Raw genomic sequence first — 20,180 nt, forward strand, 5'->3', positions numbered from 1 at the left:
AAGTGAGAGTGTCAGTCCTCTTGTGCGTACGTCGGCAATGTGCCTTTTGTATTAAATTCGGATGCAATTTCTGTGTTTCATCGTCAATAAGAAGGTGCAAGGTATACAGTAAACATGAAGTGTAGCATCATAATCTAAAACTAGACTCACAGGAGAGGTTCGAATCCTAGAAAGTGAGGGTGTCATTCCGATTGTACTTAAGTGGGCATTGTGCCTTTTGTATTAAATTCGGATGCAATTTCTGTGTTCCATCGTCAATAAGAAGGTGCAAGGTATACAGTAAACTTGAAGTTAAGCATCGGAACCAATCGTAGAAAGTGAGAGTGTTAGTCCTCTTGTACTTAAGTCGGCATTGTGCCTTTTGTATTAAATTCGGTTGCAATTTCTGTGTTTCATCGTCAATAAGAAGGTGCAAGGAATACAGTAAACCTGAAGTGAAGCATCGGAATCTAAAACTGGACTCACAGGAGAGGTTCAAATCATAGAAAGTGAGAGTGTCGGTCCTCTTGTACTTAAGTCGGCATTGTGCATTTTCTATTACATTTGGATGCAATTCTTTGTTTCATTGTCAATAGGAAGGTGCAAGGTATACAGTAATCTTGAAGTGAAGCATCGGAATCTAAAACTGGACTCACAGGAGAGGTTCAAATCTTAGAAAGTGAAAGTAGCGGTCCTCTTGTACTTAAGTCGGCATTGTGCCTTTTGTATTAAATTCGGATGCAATTTCTGTGTTTCATAGACAATAAGAAGGTGCAAGGTATAAAGTAAACCAGAAGTGAAGCATCGGAAACTAAAACTGGACTCACAGGAGAGGTTCAAATCACAGAAAGTGAGAGTGTCAGTCCTCTTGTACTTATGTTGGCATTGTGCCTTTCGTATTAAATTAGGATGCAATTTCTGTGTTTCATCGTCAATAAGAAGGTGCAAGTTATACAGTAAACCTGAAGTGAAGCATCGGAATCTAAAACTGTACTCACAGATAGGTTCAAATCATAGAAAGTGAGACTGTCAATCCTCTGGTACTTAAGTCGGCATTGTGAGTTTTGTATTAAAATCGGATGCAATTTCTACGTTTCATCGTCAATAAGAAGGTGCAAGGTATACAGTAAACCTGAAGTGAAGCATTGGAATCTAAAACTGGACTCACAGAAGAGGTTCAAATCATAGAAAGTGAGAGTAACAGTCCTCTTGTACTTAGGTCGGCATTGTGCCTTTTGTATAAAATTCGGATGCAATTTCTGTGTTTCATCGTCTATAAGTAGGTGCAAGGTATACAGTAATCTTGAAGTGAAGCATCGGAATCTAAAACTAGGCTCACAGGAGTGGTTCAAATCGTAGTAAGTGAGAGTGTCAGTCCTCTTGTACTTACGTCGGCAGTGTGCCTTTTGTATTAAATTCGGATGCTATTGCTGTGTTTCATCGTCAATTAGAAGGTTCAAGGTATACAGCAATCTTGAAGTGAAGCACCGAAATCAAAAACTGGACTCACAGGTGAGGTCCAAATCGTAGAAAGTGAGAGTGTTAGTCCTCTTGTACTTAGTCGGCATTGTGCCTTTTGTATTAAATTCGGATGCAATTTCTGTGTTTCATCGTCAATAAGAAGGTGCAAGGTAATCAGTAAACCTGAAGTGTAGCATCAGGATCTAAAACTGGACTCACAGGAGACGTTCAAATCATCGAAAGTAAGATTGTCAGTCCGCTTGTACTTACGTCGGCATTGTGCCTTTTGTATTAAATTCGGATGCAATTTCTGTGCTTCATCGTCAATAAGAAGGTGCAAGCCATACAGTAAATCTTGAAGTGAAGCATCGGAATCTAAAACTGAATTCACAGGAGAGGTTCAAATCGTTGAAATTGAGAGTGTCAATCCGCTTGTACTTAAGTCGGCATTGTGCCTTTTGTATTAAATTCGGATGCTATTTCTGTGTTTCATCGTCAATAAGAAGGTGCAAGGTATACAGTAAACCTGAAGTGAATCATCGGAATCTAAAACTGGACTCACAGGAGAGGTTCAAATCGTAGAAAGTGAGAGTGTCAGTCCTCTTGTACTTAAGTCGGCATTGTGCTTTTTGTATTAAATTTGAATGCGATTTCTGTGTCTCATCGTCAATAAGATGGTGTAAGGTATACAGCAAACCTGAAGTGAAGCATCGGATTCTAAAACAGGACTCACAGGAGACTCTCAAATCATAGAAAAAGAGAGTGTCAGTCCTCTTGTACTTAAGTCGGCATTGTGCATTTTGTATCAAATTCGGATGCAATTGCTGTGTTTCATCGTCAATAAGAACGTGCAAGGTATACAATAATCTTGAAGTGAAGCATCAGAATCAACAACTGGACTCACAGGTGAGGTTCAAATCGTAGAAAGTGAGAGTGTCAGTCCGCTTGCACTTACGTCGGCATTGTGCCATTTGTATTAAATTCGGATGCGATTTCTGTGTTTCATCGTCAATAAGAAGGTGCAAGGTATACAGTAAACCTGTTGTGAAGCATCGGAATCTAAAACTGGACACACAGGAGAGGTTCAAATCATGGAAAATGAGTGTGTCAGTCCTCTTTCACTTATATCGGCATTGTGCCTTTTGTACTAAATTCGCATGCAATTTCTGTGTTTCATCGTCACTAAGCAGGGCCTAGGGATACAGTATCCCTGAAGTGAAGCATCGGAATCTAAAACTGGCCTCACAGGAGAGGTTCAAATCATAGAAAGTTAGGGAGTCAGTCCTCTTGTACTTAAGTCGGCATTGTGCCTTTGGATTAAATTCGGATGCAAACTACGTGTTTCATCGTCAACAAGAAGGTCCAAGGGATACAGTAAACATGAAGTGAAGCATCGGAATCAAAAACTGGACTCACAGGAGAGGTTCAAATCATAGAAAGTGAGAGTGTCAGTCGTCTTGCACTTAAGTCGGCATTGTGAATGGTTCGAATGGCTCTGAGCACTATGGGACTCAACTGCTGAGGTCATTAGTCCCCTAGAACTTAGAACTAGTTAAACCTAACTAACCTAAGGACATCACAAACATCCATGCCCGAGGCAGGATTCGAACCTGCGACCGTAGCGGTCTTGTGGTTCCAGACTGCAGCGCCTTTAACCGCACGGCCACTTCGGCCGGCTAGTCGGCATTGTGGCTTTTGTATTAAAGTCAGATGCAAATTCAGTGTTTCATCGTCAATGAGAAGTCCAAGGGATACACTAAACCTGAAGTGAAGCGTCGGAATCTAAAAGTGGACTCACAGGAGAGGTTCAAATCATAGAAAGTGAGAGTGTCAGTCCTCTTGTACTTAGGTAGGCATTGTGCCTTTTGTATTAAATTCGGATGCAATTTCTGTGTTTCATCGTCAATAAGTAGGTGCATGGTATACAGTAGTCTTGAAGTGAAGCATCGGAATCTAAAAGTGGACTCACAGGAGAGGTTCAAATCGTAGAAAGTGAGAGTGTCGGTCCTCTTGTACTTAAGTCGGGATTGTGCATTTTGTATTAATTTCGGATGCAATTTCTGTGTTTCATCGTCAATAAAAAGGTGCAAGGTAATCAGTAACCCTGAAGTGAAGCATCGGAATCTAAAACTGTACTCACAGGAGGAGTTCAAATCATAGAAAGTGAGAGTGTCAGTCCTCTTTTACTTAAGTCGGCATTGTGCCTTTTGTATTAAATTCCGATGCAATTTCTGTGTGTCATTGTCAATAAGAAGGTGCAAGCTATACAGTAAACCTGAAATAAATCATCGGAATCTAAAACTGGACGCAGAGGAGAGGCTCAATTCATAGAAAGTGCCTTTGGTATTAAATGCGGATGCAATTTCTGTGTTTCACCGTCAATAAGAAGGTGCAAGGTATACAGTAAACCAGAAGTGATGCATCGGAATCTAAAACTGGACTCACAGGAGAGGTTCAAGTCGTAGAAAGTGAGAGTGTCAGTCCTCTTGTACTTAGGTCGGCATTGTGCCTTTTGTATTAAATTCGGATGCAATTTATGTGTTTCATCGACAATAAGAAGGTGCAAGGTATACAGTAAACCTGAAGTGAAGCATCGGAATCAAAAACTGGACTCACAGGAGAGGTTCAAATCATAGAAAGTGAGAGTGCCAGTCCTCCTTTACTTAAGTCGACATTGTGCCTTTTGTACTAAATTCGGATGCTATATCTGTGTTTCATCGTGAATAAGGAGGTGCAAGGTGTACAGTAATCTTGAAAATGAAGCATCGGAATCTAAAACTGGACTCACAGGAGAGGTTCAAATCATAGAAAGCTAGAGTGTCAGTCCTCTTGCACTTAAGTCGGCATTGTGTCTTTTGTATTAAATTAAGACGCCAACACTGTGTTTCATCATCAATAAGAAGGTCCAAGGGATACAGTAAACCTGAAGTGAAGCATCGGAATCAAAAACTGGACTCACAGGAGGGCTTCAAATCATAGAAAGTGAGAGTGTCAGTCCTCTTGTACTTAAGTCTGCATTGTGCCTTTTGTATTAAATTCGGATGCAAACTCTGTGTTTCATCGTCAATAAGAAGGTCCAAGGGATGCAGTAAACTTGAAGTGAAGCATCGGGACCTAAAACTGGACTCACACGAGAGGCTCAAATCGTAGAAAGTGATAGTGTCAGTCCGCTTGTACTTAAGTCGGCATTGTGCCTTTTGTATTAAATTTGGATGCAATTTCTGTGTTTCATCGTCAATACGAAGGTGCAAGGTATACAGTAAACCGGAATTGAAGCATCGGAATCTAAAACTGGAATCACAAGAGAGGTTCAAATCATAGAAAGTGAGAGTGTCAGTCCTCTTGTACTTAAAACGGCGTTGTGCCTTATGTATTAAATTCGGATGCAATTTCTGTGTTTCATCGTGAATAAGAAGGTGCAAGGTGTACAGTAATCTTGAAAATGAAGCATCGGAATCTAAAACTGGACTCACAGGAGAAGTTCAATCCTAGAAAGTGAGAGTGTCAGTCCTCCTGTACTTACGTCGGCATTGTGCCTTTTGTATTAAATTCGGATGCAATTTCTGTGTTTCATCGTCAATAAGGGGGTGCAAAGTATACAGTAATCTTGAAGTGAAGCATTGGAATCTAAAACTGGACTCACAGGAGAGGTTCAAATCGTAGAAAGTGAGAGTGTCAGTCCTCTTGTACTTAAGTCGGCATTGTGCCTTTTGTATTATATTCGGATGCAATTTCTGTGTTTCATCGTCAATAAGGGGGTGCAAAGTATACAGTAATCTTGAAGTGAAGCATCGGAATCTAAAACTGGACTCACAGGAGAGGTTCAAATCGTAGAAAGTGAGAGTGTCAGTCCTCTTGTACTTATGTCGGCATTGTGCCTTTTGTATTATATTCGGATGCAATTTCTGTGTTTCATCGTGAATAAGAAGGTGCAAGGTGTACAGTAATCTTGAAAATGAAGCATCGGAATCTAAAACTGGACTCACAGGAGATGTTCAAATCATAGAAAGTGAGAGTGTCAGTCCTCTTGTACTTAAGTCGGCATTGTGCCTTTTGTATTAAATTCGGATGCAATTTCTGTGTTTCATCGTCAATAAGAAGGTGCAAGGTATACAGTACACCTGAAGTGAAGCATCGGAATCTAAAACTGGACTCACAGGAGAGGTTCAAATCGTAGGAAGTGAGAGTGTCAGTACTCTTGTACTTAAGTCGGCATTGTGCCTTTCGTAATAAATTCGGATGCTATTTCTGTGCTTCATCGTCAATAAGAAGGTCCAAGGTATACAGTAAACCTGAAGTGAAGCATCGGAATCTAAAACTGGACTCACAGGAGAGGTTCAAATCATAGAAAGTGAGAGTGTCAGTCCTCTTGTACTTAAGTCGGCATTGTGCCTTTTGTATTAAATTCGGATACAATTTCTGTGTTTGATCGCCAATAAGAAGGTGCAAGGTGTACAGTAATCTTGAAGTGAAGCACCGCAATCTAAAACTGGACTCACAGGAGAGTTTCAAATCATAGAAATTGAGAGTGTCAGTCCTCTTGTACTTAAGTCGGCATTGTGCATTTTCTATTAAATTCGGATGCAATATCTGTGTTTCATCGTCAATAAGAAGGTGCAAGGTATACAGTAAACCTGATGTGAAGCATCGGAATCTAAAAGTGGACTCACAGGAGAGGTTCAAATCGTAGAAAGTGAGAGTGTCGGTCCTCTTGTACTTAAGTCGGCATTGTGCCTTTTGTATTAAATTCGGATGCAATTTCTGTGTTTCATCGTCAATAAGAAGGTGCAAGGTATACAGTAAACCTGAAGTGAAGCATCGGAATCTAAAACTGTACTCACAGGAGAAGTTCAAATCATAGAAAGTGAGAGTGTCAGTCCTCTTTTACTTAAGTCGGCATTGTGCCTTTTGTATTAAATTCCGACGCAATTTCTGTGTTTCATCGTCAATAAGAAGGTGCAAGCTATACAGTAAAGCTGAAGTGAAGCATCGGAATCTAAAACTGGACGCAGAGGAGAGGTTCAAATCATAGAAAGTGCCTTTGGTATTAAATGCGGATGCAATTTCTGTGTTTCATCGTCAATAAGAAGGTGCAAGGTATACAGTAAACCTGAAGTGAAGCATCGGAATCTAAAACTGGACTCACAGGAGAGGTTCAAGTCGTAGAAAGTGAGAGTGTCAGTCCTCTTGTACTTAGGTCGGCATTGTGACTTTGGTATTAAATTCGGATGCAATTTATGTGTTTCATCGACAATAAGAAGGTGCAAGGTATACAGTAAACCTGAAGTGAAGCATCGGAATCAAAAACTGGACTCACAGGAGAGGTTCAAATCATAGAAAGTGAGAGTGCCAGTCCTCTTTTACTTAAGTCGACATTGTGCTTTTTGTACTAAATTCGGATGCTATATCTGTGTTTCATCGTCAATAAGAGGGTCCAGGGGATGCAGTATACCTGAAGTAAAGCATCGGAATCCAAAACTGGACTCATAGGAGGGCTTCAAATCATAGAAAGTGAGAGTGTCAGTCCTCTTGTACTTAAGTCTGCATTGTGCCTTTTGTATTAAATTCGGATGCAAACTCTGTGTTTCATCGTCAATAAGAAGGTCCAAGGTATACAGTAAACTTGAAGTGAAGCATCGGGATCTAAAACTGGACTCACAGGAGAGGTTCAAATCGTAGAAAGTGAGAGTGTCGGTCCTCTTGTACTTAAGTCGGCATTGTGCCTTTTGTATTAAATTCGGATGCAATTTCTGTGTTTCATCGTCAATAAGAAGGTGCAAGGAATACAGTAAACCTGAAGTGAAGCATCGGAATCTAAAACTGTACTCACAGGAGAAGTTCAAATCATAGAAAGTGAGAGTGTCAGTCCTCTTTTACTTAAGTCGGCATTGTGCCTTTTGTATTAAATTCCGACGCAATTTCTGTGTTTCATCGTCAATAAGAAGGTGCAAGCTATACAGTAAACCTGAAGTGAAGCATCGGAATCTAAAACTGGACGCAGAGGAGAGGTTCAAATCATAGAAAGTGCCTTTGGTAGTAAATGCGGATGCAATTTTTGTGTTTCATCGTCAATAAGAAGGTGCAAGGTATACAGTAAACCTGAAGTGAAGCATCGGAATCTAAAACTGGACTCACAGGAGAGGTTTAAATCGTAGAATGTGAGAGTGTCAGTCCTCTTGTACTTAAGTAGGCATTGTGCCTTTTGTATTAAATTCGGATGCAATTTCTGTGTTTCATCGTCAACAAGAAGGTGCGAGGTATACAGTAAACCTGAAGTGAAGCATCGGAATCTAAAACTGGATTCACAGGAGAGGTTCAAATCATAGAAAGTGAGAGTGTCAGTCCTTTTGTACTTAAAACGGCGTTTTGCCTTTTGTATTATTATTTCGGATGCAATTTCTGTGTTTCATCGTGAATAAGAAGGTACAAGGTGTGCAGTAATCTTGAAAATGAAGCATCGGAATCTAAAACTGGACTCACAGGAGATGTTCAAATCATAGAAAGTGAGAGTGTCAGTCCTCTTGTACTTATGTCGGCATTGTGCCTTTAGTATTAAATTCGGATGCAATTTCTGTGTTTCATCGTCAATGAGAAGGTGCAAGGTATACAGTAAACCTGAAGTGAATCATCAGAATCTAAAACTGGACTCACAGGAGAGGTTCAAATCGTAGAAAGTGAGAGTGTCAGTACTCTTGTACTTAAGTCGGCATTGTGCCTTTCGTAATAAATTCGGATGCTATTTCTGTGTTTCATCGTCAATAAGAAGGTCCAAGGTAAACAGTAAACCTGAAGTGAAGCATCGGAATCTAAAACTGGACTCACAGGAGAGGTTCAAATCATAGAAAGTGAGAGTGTCAGTCCTCTTGTACTTAAGTCGGCATTGTGCCTTTTGTATTAAATTCGGATGCAATTTCTGTGTTTGATCGTCAATAAGAAGGTGCAAGGTGTACAGTAATCTTGAAGTGAAGCATCGCAATCTAAAACTGGACTCACAGGGGAGGTTCAAATCATAGAAATTGAGAGTGTCAGTCCTCTTGTACTTAAGTCGGCATTGTGCATTTTCTATTAAATTCGGATGCAATTCTTTGTTTCATTGTCAATAGGAAGGTGCAAGGTATACAGTTATCTTAAAGTGAAGCATCGGAATCCAAAACTGGACTCACAGGAGAGGTTCAAATCTAAGAAAGTGAAAGTGTCAGTCCTCTTGTACTTAAGTCGGCATTGTGCCTTTTGTATTAAATTGGGATGCAATTTCTGTGTTTCATCGTCAATAAGAAGGTGCAAGGTATACAGTAAACCTGATGTGAAGCATCGGAATCTAAAAGTGGACTCACAGGAGAGGTTCAAATCGTAGAAAGTGAGAGTGTCGGTCCTCTTGTACTTAAGTCGGCATTGTGCATTTTCTATTAAATTCGGATGCAATTTCTGTGTTTCATCGTCAATAAGAAGGTGCAAGGAATACAGTAAACCTGAAGTGAAGCATCGGAATCTAAAACTGTACTCACAGGAGAAGTTTAAATCATAGAAAGTGAGAGTGTCAGTCCTCTTTTACTTAAGTCGGCATTGTGCCTTTTGTATTAAATTCCGATGCAATTTATGGGTTTCATCGACAATAAGAAGGTGCAAGGTATACAGTAAACCTAAAGTGAAGCATCGGAATCAAAAACTGGAGTCACGGGAGAGGTTCAAATCATAGAAAGTGAGAGGTCCAGTCCTCTTTTACTTAAGTCGACATTGTGCCTTTTGTACTACATTCGGATGCTATATCTGTGTTTCATCGTCAATAAGAGGGTCCAGGGGATACAGTATACCTGAAGTGAAGCATCGGAATCTAAAACTGGACTCACAGGAGAGGTTCAAATCATAGAAAGATAGAGTGTCAGTCCTCTTGTACTTAAGTCGGCATTGTGCCTTTTGTGTTAAATTCGGACGCCAACTCTCTGTTTCTTCGTCAATAAGAAGGTCCAAAGGATACAGTAAACCTGAAGTGAAGCATCGGAATCAAAAACTGGACTCACAGGAGGGCTTCAAATCATAGAAAGTGAGAGTGTCAGTCCTCTTGTACTTAAGTCTGCATTGTGCCTTTTGTATTAAATTCGGATGCAAACTCTGTGTTTCATCGTCAATAAGAAGGTCCAAGGGATACAGTAAACTTGAAGTGAATCATCGGGATCTAAAACTGGACTCACACGAGAGGTTCAAATCGTAGAAAGTGAGAGTGTCAGTCCTCTCGTACTTAAGTCGGCATTGTGCCTTTTGTATTAAATTCGGATGCAATTTCTGTGTTTCATCGTCAATACGAAGGTGCAAGGTATACAGTAAACCTGAATTGAAGCATCGGAATCTGAAACTGGAATCACAGGAGAGGTTCAAATCACAGAAAGTGAGAGTGTCAGTCCTCTTGTACTTTAAACGACGTTTGCCTTTTGTATTAAATTCGGATGCAATTTCTGTGTTTCATCGTGAATAAGAATTTGCAAGGTGTACAGTAATCTTTAAAATGAATCATCGGAATCTAAAACTGGACTCACAGGAGATGTTCAAATCATAGAATGTGAGAGTGTCAGTCCTCTTGTACTTAAGTCGGCATTGTGCCTTTTGTATTAAATTCGGATGCAATTTCTGTGTTTCATCGTCAATAAGGAGGTGCAAAGTATACAGTAATCTTGAAGTGAAGCATCGGAATCTAAAACTGGACTCACAGGAGAGGTTCAAATCGTGGAAAGTGAGAGTGTCAGTCCACTAGTACTGAAGTCGGCATTGTGCCTTTTGTATTATATTCGGATGCTATTTCTGTGTTTCATCGTCAATAATAAGGTGCAAGGTATACAGTAAACCTGAAGTGAAGCATCGGAATCTAAAACTGGACTCACAGGAGTGGTTCAAATCATAGAAAGTGAGCATGTCAGTCCTCTTGTACTTAAGTCTGCAATGTGCCTTTAGCATTAAATTCGGATGCAATTTATGTGTTTCATCGACAATAAGAAGGTGCAAGGTATACAGTAAACCTGAAGTGAAGCATCGGAATCAAAAACTGGACTCACAGGAGAGGTTCAAATCATAGAAAGCTAGAGTGTCAGTCCTCTTGTACTTTAGTCGGCAGTGTGCCTTTTGTATTAAATTCGGACGCCAACTCTGTGTTTCATCGTCAATAAGGAGGTGCAAAGTATACAGTAATCTTGAAGTGAAGCATCGGAATCTAAAACTGGACTCACAGGAGAGGTTCAAATCGTAGAAAGTGAGAGTGTCAGTCCTCTTGTACTTAAGTCGGCATTGTGCCTTTTGTATTATATTCGGATGCAAGTTCTGTGTTTCATCGTCAATAATAAGGTGCAAGGTATACAGTAAACCTGAAGTGAAGCATCGGAATCTAAAACTGGAATCACAGGAGAATTTCAAATCATAGAAAGTGAGAGTGTCAGTCCTCTTGTACTTAAAACGGCGTTTGCCTTTTGTATTAAATTCGGATGCAGTTTCTGTGTTTCATCGTGAATAAGAAGGTGCAAGGTGTACAGTAATCTTGAAAATGAATCATCGGAATCTAAAACTGGACTCACAGGATATGTTCAAATCATAGAAAGTGAGAGTGTCAGTCCTCTTGTACTTAAGTCGGTATTGTGCCTTTTGTATTAAATTCGGATGCAATTTCTGTGTTTCATCGTCAATAAGGAGGTGCAAAGTATACAGTAATCTTGAAGTGAAGCATCGGAAACTAAAACTGGACTCACAGGAGAGGTTCAAATCGTAGAAAGTGAGAGTGTCAGTCCTCTTGTACTTAAGTCGGCATTGTGCCTTTTGTATTATATTCGGATGCAAGTTCTGTGTTTCATCGTCAATAATAAGGTGCAAGGTATACAGTAAACCTGAAGTGAAGCATCGGAATCTAAAAGTGGACTCACAGGAGAGGTTCAAATCATAGAAAGTGAGCGTGTCAGTACTCTTGTACTTAAGTCGGCAATGTGCCTTTAGTATTAAATTCGGATGCAATTTCTGTGTTTCATCGTCAATAAGGAGGTGCAAGGTATACAGTAAACCTGAACTGAAACATCGGATTCTAAAACTGGACTCACAGGAGAGGTTCAAATCATATAAAGTGAGAGTGTCAGTCCTCTTGTTGTTAAGTCGGCATTGTGCCTTTTGCATTACATTCGGATGCTATTTCTGTGTTTCATCGTCAATAAGAAGGTCCAAGGTATACAGTAAACCTGAAGTGAATCATCGGAATCTAAAACTGGACTCACAGGAGAGGTTTAAATCGTAGAATGTGAGAGTGTCAGTCCTCTTGTACTTAAGTCGGCATTGTGCCTTTTGTATTAAATTCGGATGCAATTTCTGTGTTTCATCGTCAATAATAAGGTGCAAGGTATACAGTAAACCTGAAGTGAAGCATCGGAATCTAAAACTGGACTCACAGGAGTGGTTCAAATCATAGAAAGTGAGCATGTCAGTCCTCTTGTACTTAAGTCTGCAATGTGCCTTTAGCATTAAATTCGGATGCAATTTATGTGTTTCATCGACAATAAGAAGGTGCAAGGTATACAGTAAACCTGAAGTGAAGCATCGGAATCAAAAACTGGACTCACAGGAGAGGTTCAAATCATAGAAAGCTAGAGTGTCAGTCCTCTTGTACTTTAGTCGGCAGTGTGCCTTTTGTATTAAATTCGGACGCCAACTCTGTGTTTCATCGTCAATAAGGAGGTGCAAAGTATACAGTAATCTTGAAGTGAAGCATCGGAATCTAAAACTGGACTCACAGGAGAGGTTCAAATCGTAGAAAGTGAGAGTGTCAGTCCTCTTGTACTTAAGTCGGCATTGTGCCTTTTGTATTATATTCGGATGCAAGTTCTGTGTTTCATCGTCAATAATAAGGTGCAAGGTATACAGTAAACCTGAAGTGAAGCATCGGAATCTAAAACTGGAATCACAGGAGAATTTCAAATCATAGAAAGTGAGAGTGTCAGTCCTCTTGTACTTAAAACGGCGTTTGCCTTTTGTATTAAATTCGGATGCAGTTTCTGTGTTTCATCGTGAATAAGAAGGTGCAAGGTGTACAGTAATCTTGAAAATGAATCATCGGAATCTAAAACTGGACTCACAGGATATGTTCAAATCATAGAAAGTGAGAGTGTCAGTCCTCTTGTACTTAAGTCGGTATTGTGCCTTTTGTATTAAATTCGGATGCAATTTCTGTGTTTCATCGTCAATAAGGAGGTGCAAAGTATACAGTAATCTTGAAGTGAAGCATCAGAAACTAAAACTGGACTCACAGGAGAGGTTCAAATCGTAGAAAGTGAGAGTGTCAGTCCTCTTGTACTTAAGTCGGCATTGTGCCTTTTGTATTATATTCGGATGCAAGTTCTGTGTTTCATCGTCAATAATAAGGTGCAAGGTATACAGTAAACCTGAAGTGAAGCATCGGAATCTAAAACTGCACTCACAGGAGAAGTTCAACTCATAGAAAGTGAGAGTGTCAGTCCTCTTTTACTTAAGTCGGCATTGTGCATTTTGTATTAAATTCCGATGCAATTTATGGGTTTCATCGACAATAAGAAGGTGCAAGGTATACAGTAAACCTGAAGTGAAGCATCGGAATCAAAAACTGGACTCACGGGAGAGGTTCAAATCATAGAAAGTGAGAGTGTCAGTCCTCTTTTACTTAAGTCGACTTATGACTTTTGTACTAAATTCGGATGCTATATCTGTGTTTCATCGTCAATAAGAGGGTCCAGGGGATACAGTATACCTGAAGTGAAGCACCGGAATCTAAAACTGGACTCACAGGAAAGGTTCAAATCATAGAAAGCTAGAGTGTCAGTCCCATTGTACTTAAGTCGGCATTGTGCCTTTTGTGTTACATTCGGACGCCAACTCTGTGTTTCTTCGCCAATATCAAGGTCCAAGGGATACAGTAAACCTGAAGTGAAGCATCGGAATCAAAAACTGGACTCACAGGAGGGCTTCAAATCAAAGAAAGTGAGAGTGTCAGTCCTCTTGTACTTAAGTCTGCATTGTTCCTTTTGTATTAAATTCGGATGCAAACTCTGTGTTTCATCGTCAATAAGAAGGTCCAAGGGATACAGTAAACTTGAAGTGAATCATCGGGATCTAAAACTGGACTCACACGAGAGGTTCAAATCGTAGAAAGTGAGAGTGTCAGTCCTCTCGTACTTAAGTCGGCATTGTGCCTTTTGTATTAAATTCGGATGCAATTTCTGTGTTTCATCGTCAATACGAAGGTGCAAGGTATACAGTAAACCTGAAGTGAAGCATCGGAATCTAAAACTGGAATCACAGGAGAGGTTCAAATCATAGAAAGTGAGAGTGTCAGTCCTCTTGTACTTTAAACGACGTTTGCCTTTTGTATTAAATTCGGATGCAATTTCTGTGTTTCATCGTGACTAAGAATTTGCAAGGTGTACAGTAATCTTTAAAATGAATCATCGGAAACTAAAACTGGACTCACAGGAGATGTTCAAATCATAGAATGTGAGAGTGTCAGTCCTCTTGTACTTAAGTCGGCATTGTGCCTTTTGTATTAAATTCGGATGCAATTTCTGTGTTTCATCGTCAATAAGGAGGTGCAAAGTATACAGTAATCTTGAAGTGAAGCATCGGAATCTAAAACTGGACTCACAGGAGAGGTTCAAATCGTAGAAAGTGAGAGTGTCAGTCCACTTGTACTGAAGTCGGCATTGTGCCTTTTGTATTATATTCGGATGCAATTTCTGTGTTTCATCGTCCATAATAAGGTGCAAGGTATACAGTAAACCTGAAGTGAAGCATCGGAATCTAAAACTGGAGTCACAGAGTGGTTCAAATCATAGAAAGTGAGCATGTCAGTCCTCTTGTACTTAAGTCTGCAATGTGCCTTTAGCATTAAATTCGGATGCAATTTCTGTGTATCATCGTCAATAAGGAGGTGCAAGGTATATAGTAAACCTGAAGTGAAGCATCAGAATCTAAAACTGGACTCACAGGAGAGGATCAAATCGTTGAAAGTGAGAGGGTCTGTCCACTTGTACTTAAGTCGGCATTGTGCCTTTTGTATTAAATTCGGATGCAGTTTCTGAGTTTCATTGTCAATAACAAGGTGCAAGGTATACAGTAAAGCTGAAGTGAATCATCGGAATCTAAAACTGGACTCAGAGGAGAGGTTCAGCTCATAGAAAGTGAGAGTGTCAGTCTTCTTGTACTTCAGTCGGCATTGTGAATTTTGCATTAAATTCGGATGCAATTTCTGTGCTTCATCGTCAATATGAAGGTGCAAGGTATACAGTAAACCTGAAGTGAAGCATTGGAATCTAAAACTGGACTCACAGGAGAGGTTCAAATCGTAGAAAGTGAGGGTGTCAGTCCTCTTGTACTCAAGTCGGCATTGTGCCTTTTGTTTTAAATTCGGATGCAATTTCTGTGTTTCATCGTCAATAATAAGGTGCAAGGTATACAGTAAACCTGAAGTGAAACATCGGATTCTAAAACTGGACTCGCAGGAGAGGTTCAAATCGTAAAAAGTGAGAGTGTCAGTCCTCTTGTACTTAAGTTGGCATTGTGCCTTTTGTATTAAATTCGGATGCAATTTCTGTGTTTGATCGTCAGTAAGAAGGTGCAAGGAGTACAGTAATCTTGAAGTGAAGCATCGCAATTTAAAACTGGACTCACAGGAGAGGTTCAAATCATTGAAATTGAGAGTGTCAGTCCTCTTGTACTTAAGTCGGCATTGTGCATTTTCTATTAAATTCGGATGCAATTCTTTGTTTCATTGTCAATAGGAAGGTGCAAGGTATACAGTTATCTTGAAGTGAAGCATCGGAATCTAAAACTGTACTCACAGGAGAAGTTCAAATCATAGAAAGTGAGAGTGTCAAAAAAATGGTTCAAATGGCTCTGAGCACTGTGGGACTCAACTGCTGAGGTCATTAGTCCCCTAGAACTTAGAACTAGTTAAACCTAACTAACCTAAGGACATCACAAACATCCATGCCCGAGGCAGGATTCGAACCTGCGACCGTAGCGGTCTTGCGGTTCCAGACTGCAGCGCCTTTAACCGCACGGCCACTTCGGCCGGCAGTGAGAGTGTCAGTCGTCTTTTACTTAAGTCGGCATTGTGCCTTTTGTATTAAATTCCGATGCAATTTCTGTGTTTCATCGTCATTATGAAGGTGCAAGCTATACAGTAAACCTAAAGTCAAGCATCGGAATCGAAAACTGGACGCAGAGGAGAGGTTCAAATCATAGAAAGTGCCTTTGTTATTAAATGCGGATGCAATTTCTGTGTTTCATCGTCAATAAGAAGCTGCAAGGTATACAGTAAACCTGAAGTGAAGCATCGGAATCTAAAACTGGACTCACAGGAGAGGTTCAAGTCGTAGAATGTGAGAGTGTCAGTCCTCTTGTACTTAGGTCGGCATTGTGCCTTTTGTATTAAATTCGGATGCAATTTATGTGTTTCATCGACAATAAGAAGGTGCAAGGTATACAGTAAACCTGAAGTGAAGCATCGGAATCAAAAACTGGACTCACAGGAGAGGTTCAAATCATAGAAAGTGAGAGTGCCAGTCCTCTTTTACTTAAGTCGACATTGTGCCTTTTGTACTAAATTCGGATGCTATATCTGTGTTTCATCGTCAATAAGAGGGTCCAGGGGATACAGTATACCTGAAGTGAAGCATCGGAATCTAAAACTGGACTCACAGGAGAGGTTCAAATCATAGAAAGCTAGAGTGTCAGTCCTCTTGTACTTAAGTCGGCATTGTGCCTTTTGTGTTAAATTCGGACGCCAACTCTGTGTTTCTTCGTCAATAAGAAGGTCCAGGGGATACAGTAAACTTGAAGTGAATCATCGGGATCTAAAACTGGACTCACACGAGAGGCTCAAATCGTAGAAAGTGAGAGTGTCAGTCCTCTCGTACTTAAGTCGGCATTGTGCCTTTTGTATTAAATTCGGATGCAATTTCTGTGTTTCATCGTCAATACGAAGGTGCAAGGTATACAGTAAACCTGAATTGAAGCATAGGAATCTAAAACTGGAATCACAGGAGAGGTTCAAATCATAGAAAGTGAGAGTCTCAGTCCTCTTGTACTTAAAACGGCGTTTGCCTTTTGTATTAAATTCGGATGCAATTTCTGTGTTTCATCGTGAATAAGAAGGTGCAAGGAGTACAGTAATATTGAAAATGAATCATCGGAATCTAAAACTGGACTCACAGGAGATGTTCAAATCATAGAAAGTGAGAGTGTCAGTCCTCTTGTACTTAAGTCGGCATTGTGCCTTTTGTATTAAATTCGGATGCAATATCTGTGTTTCATCGTCAATAAGGAGGTGCAAAGTATACAGTAATCTTGAAGTGAAGGATCGGAATCTAAAACTGGACTCACAGGAGAGGTTCAAATCGTAGAAAGTGAGAGTGTCAGTCCTCTTGTACTGAAGTCGGCATTGTGCCTTTTGTTTTATATTCGGATGCAATTTCTGTGTTTCATCGTCAATAATAAGGTGCAAGGTATACAGTAAACCTGAAGTGAAGCATCGGAATCTAAAAGTGGACTCACAGGAGAGGTTCAAATTATAGAAAGTGAGCATGTCAGTCCTCTTGTACTTAAGTCGGCAATATGCCTTTAGCATTAAATTCGGATGCAATTTCTGTGTTTCATCGTCAATAAGGAGGTGCAAGGTATATAGTAAACCTGAAGTGAAGCATCGGAATCTAAAACTGGACTCACAGGAGAGGTTCAAATCGTTGAAAGTGAGAGGGTCTGTCCTCTTGTACTTAAGTCGGCATTGTGCCTTTTGTATTGAATTCGGATGCAGTTTCTAAATTTCATCGTCAATAACAAGGTGCAAGGTATACAGTAAACCTGAAGTGAATCATCGGAATCTAAAACTGGACTCAGAGGAGAGGTTCAACTCATAGAAAGTGAGAGTGTCAGTCTACTTGTACTTCAGTCGGCATTGTGCCTTTTGCATTAAATTCGGATGCAATTTCTGTGCTTCATCGTCAATAAGAAGGTGCAAGGTATACAGTAAACCTGACGTGAAGCATTGGAATCTAAAACTGGACTCACAGGAGAGGTTCAAAACGTAGAAAGTGAGAGTGTCAGTCCTCTTGTACTCAAGTCGGCATTGTGCCTTTTGTTTTAAATTCGGATGGACTTTCTGTGTTTCATCGTCAATAATAAGGTGCAAGGTATACAGTAAACCTGAAGTGAAACATCGGATTCTAAAACTGGACTCACAGGAGAGGTTCAAATCATATAAAGTGAGAGTGTCAGTCCTCTTGTACTTAAGTCGGCATCGTGCCTTTTGCATTAAATTCGGATGCTATTTCTGTGTTTCATCGTCAATAAGAAGGTCCAAGGTATACAGTAACCCTGAAGTGAAGCATCGGAATCTAAAACTGGACTCACAGGAGAGGTTTAAATCGTAGAATGTGAGAGTGTCAGTCCTCTTGTACTTAAGTCGGCCTTGTGCATTTTGTATTAAATTCGGATGCAATTTCTGTGTTTCATCGTCAACAAGAAGGTGCAAGGTATACAGTAAACCTGAAGTGAAACATCGGATTCTAAAACTGGACTCACAGGAGAGGTTCAAATCATATAAAGTGAGAGTGTCAGTCCTCTTGTACTTAAGTCGGCATTGTGCCTTTTGTATTAAATTCGGATGCAATTTCTGTGTTTCATCGTCAATAAGAAGGTGCAAGGTATACAGTAAACCTGAAGTGAAGCATCGGAATCTAAAACTGGACTCACAGGAGAGGTTCAAATCGTAGAAAGTGAGAGTGTCATTACTCTTGTACTTAAGTCGGCATTGTGCCTTTCGTAATAAATTCGGATGCTATTTCTGTGTTTCATCGTCAATAAGAAGGTACAAGGTATACAGTAAACCTGAAGTGAAGCATCGGAATCTAAAACTGGACTCACAGGAGAGGTTCAAATCATAGAAAGTGAGAGTGTCAGTCCTCTTGTACTTAAGTCGGCATTGTGCCTTTTTTATTAAATTCGGATGCAATTTCTATGTTTGATCGTCAATAAGAAGGTGCAAGGTGTACAGTAATCTTGAAGTGAAGCATCGCAATCTAAAACTGGACTCACAGGAGAGGTTCAAATCATAGAAATTGAGAGTGTCAGTCCTCTTGTACTTAAGTCGGCATTGTGCATTTTCTATTGAATTCGGATGCAATTCTTTGTTTCATTGTCAATAGGATGGTGCAAGGTATACAGTAATCTTGAAGTGAAGCATCGGAATCTAAAACTGGACTCACAGGAGAGGTTCAAATCTTAGAAAGTGAAAGTGTCAGTCCTCTTGTACTTAAGTCGGCATTGTGCCCTTTGTATTAAATTCCGATGCAATTTCTGTGTTTCATCGTCAATAAGAAGGTGCAAGCTATAAAGTAAACCTGAAGTGAAGCATCGGCATCTAAAACTGGACGCAGAGGAGAGGTTCAAATCATAGAAAGTGCTTTTGGTATTAAATGCGGATGCAATTTCTGTGTTTCATCGTCAATAAGAAGGTGCAAATTATACAGTAAACCTGAAGTGAAGCATCGGAATCTAAAACTGGACTCACAGGAGAGGTTCAAGTCGTAGAAAGTGAGAGTGTCAGTCCTCTTGTACTTAGGTCGGCATTGTGCCTTTTGTATTAAATTCGGATGCAATTTATGTGTTTCATCGACAATAAGAAGGTGCAAGGTATACAGTAAACCTGAAGTGAAGCATCGGAATCAAAAACTGGACGCACAGGAGAGGTTCAAATCATAGAAAGTGAGAGTGCCAGTCCTCTTTTGCTTAAGTCGACATTGTGCCTTTTGTACTAAATTCGGATGCAATTTATGTGTTTCATCGACAATAAGAAGGTGCAAGGTATACAGTAAACCTGAATTGAAGCATCGGAATCTAAAACTGGAATCACAGGAGAGGTTCAAATCATAGAAAGTGAGAGTGTCAGTCCTCTTGTACTTAAAACGGCGTTTGCCTTTTGTATTAAATTCGGATTCAATTTCTGTGTTTCATCGTGAATAAGAAGGTGCAAGGTGTACAGTAATCTTGAAAATGAATCATCGGAATCTAAAACTGGACTAACAGGAGATGTTCAAATCATAGAAAGTAAGAGTGTCAGTCCTCTTGTACTTAAGTCGGCATTGTGCCTTTTGAATTAAATTCGGATGCAATTTCTGTGTTTCATCGTCAATAAGGAGGTGCAAAGTATACAGTAATCTTGAAGTGAAGCATCGGAATCTAAAACTGGACTCACAGGAGAGGTTCAAATCATAGAAAGTGAGCGTGTCAGTACTCTTGTACTTAAGTCGGCAATGTGCCTTTAGCATTAAATTCGGATGCAACTTCTGTGTTTCATCGTCAATAAGGAGGTGCAAGGTATATAGTAAACCTGAAGTGAAGCATCGGAATCTAAAACTGGACTCACAGGAGAGGTTCAAATCGTTGAAAGTGAGAGGGTCAGTCCTCTTGTACTTAAGTCGGCATTGTGCCTTTTGTATTAAATTCGGATGCAGTTTCTGAGTTTCATCGTCAATAACAAGGTGCATGGTATACAGTAAACCTGAAGTGAATCATCGGAATCTAAAACTGGACTCAGAGGAGAGGTTCAACTCATAGAAAGTGAGAGCGTCAGTCTTCTTGTACTTCAGTCGGCATTGTGCCTTTTGCATTAAATTCGGATGCAATTTCTGTGCTTCATCGTCAATAAGAAGGTGCAAGGTATACAGTAAACCTGAAGTGAAGCATTGGAA

Source organism: Schistocerca americana, chromosome 8 (genome assembly GCF_021461395.2).
Source record: "Schistocerca americana isolate TAMUIC-IGC-003095 chromosome 8, iqSchAmer2.1, whole genome shotgun sequence".
Classification (NCBI taxonomy): Eukaryota; Metazoa; Arthropoda; class Insecta; order Orthoptera; family Acrididae; genus Schistocerca; species Schistocerca americana.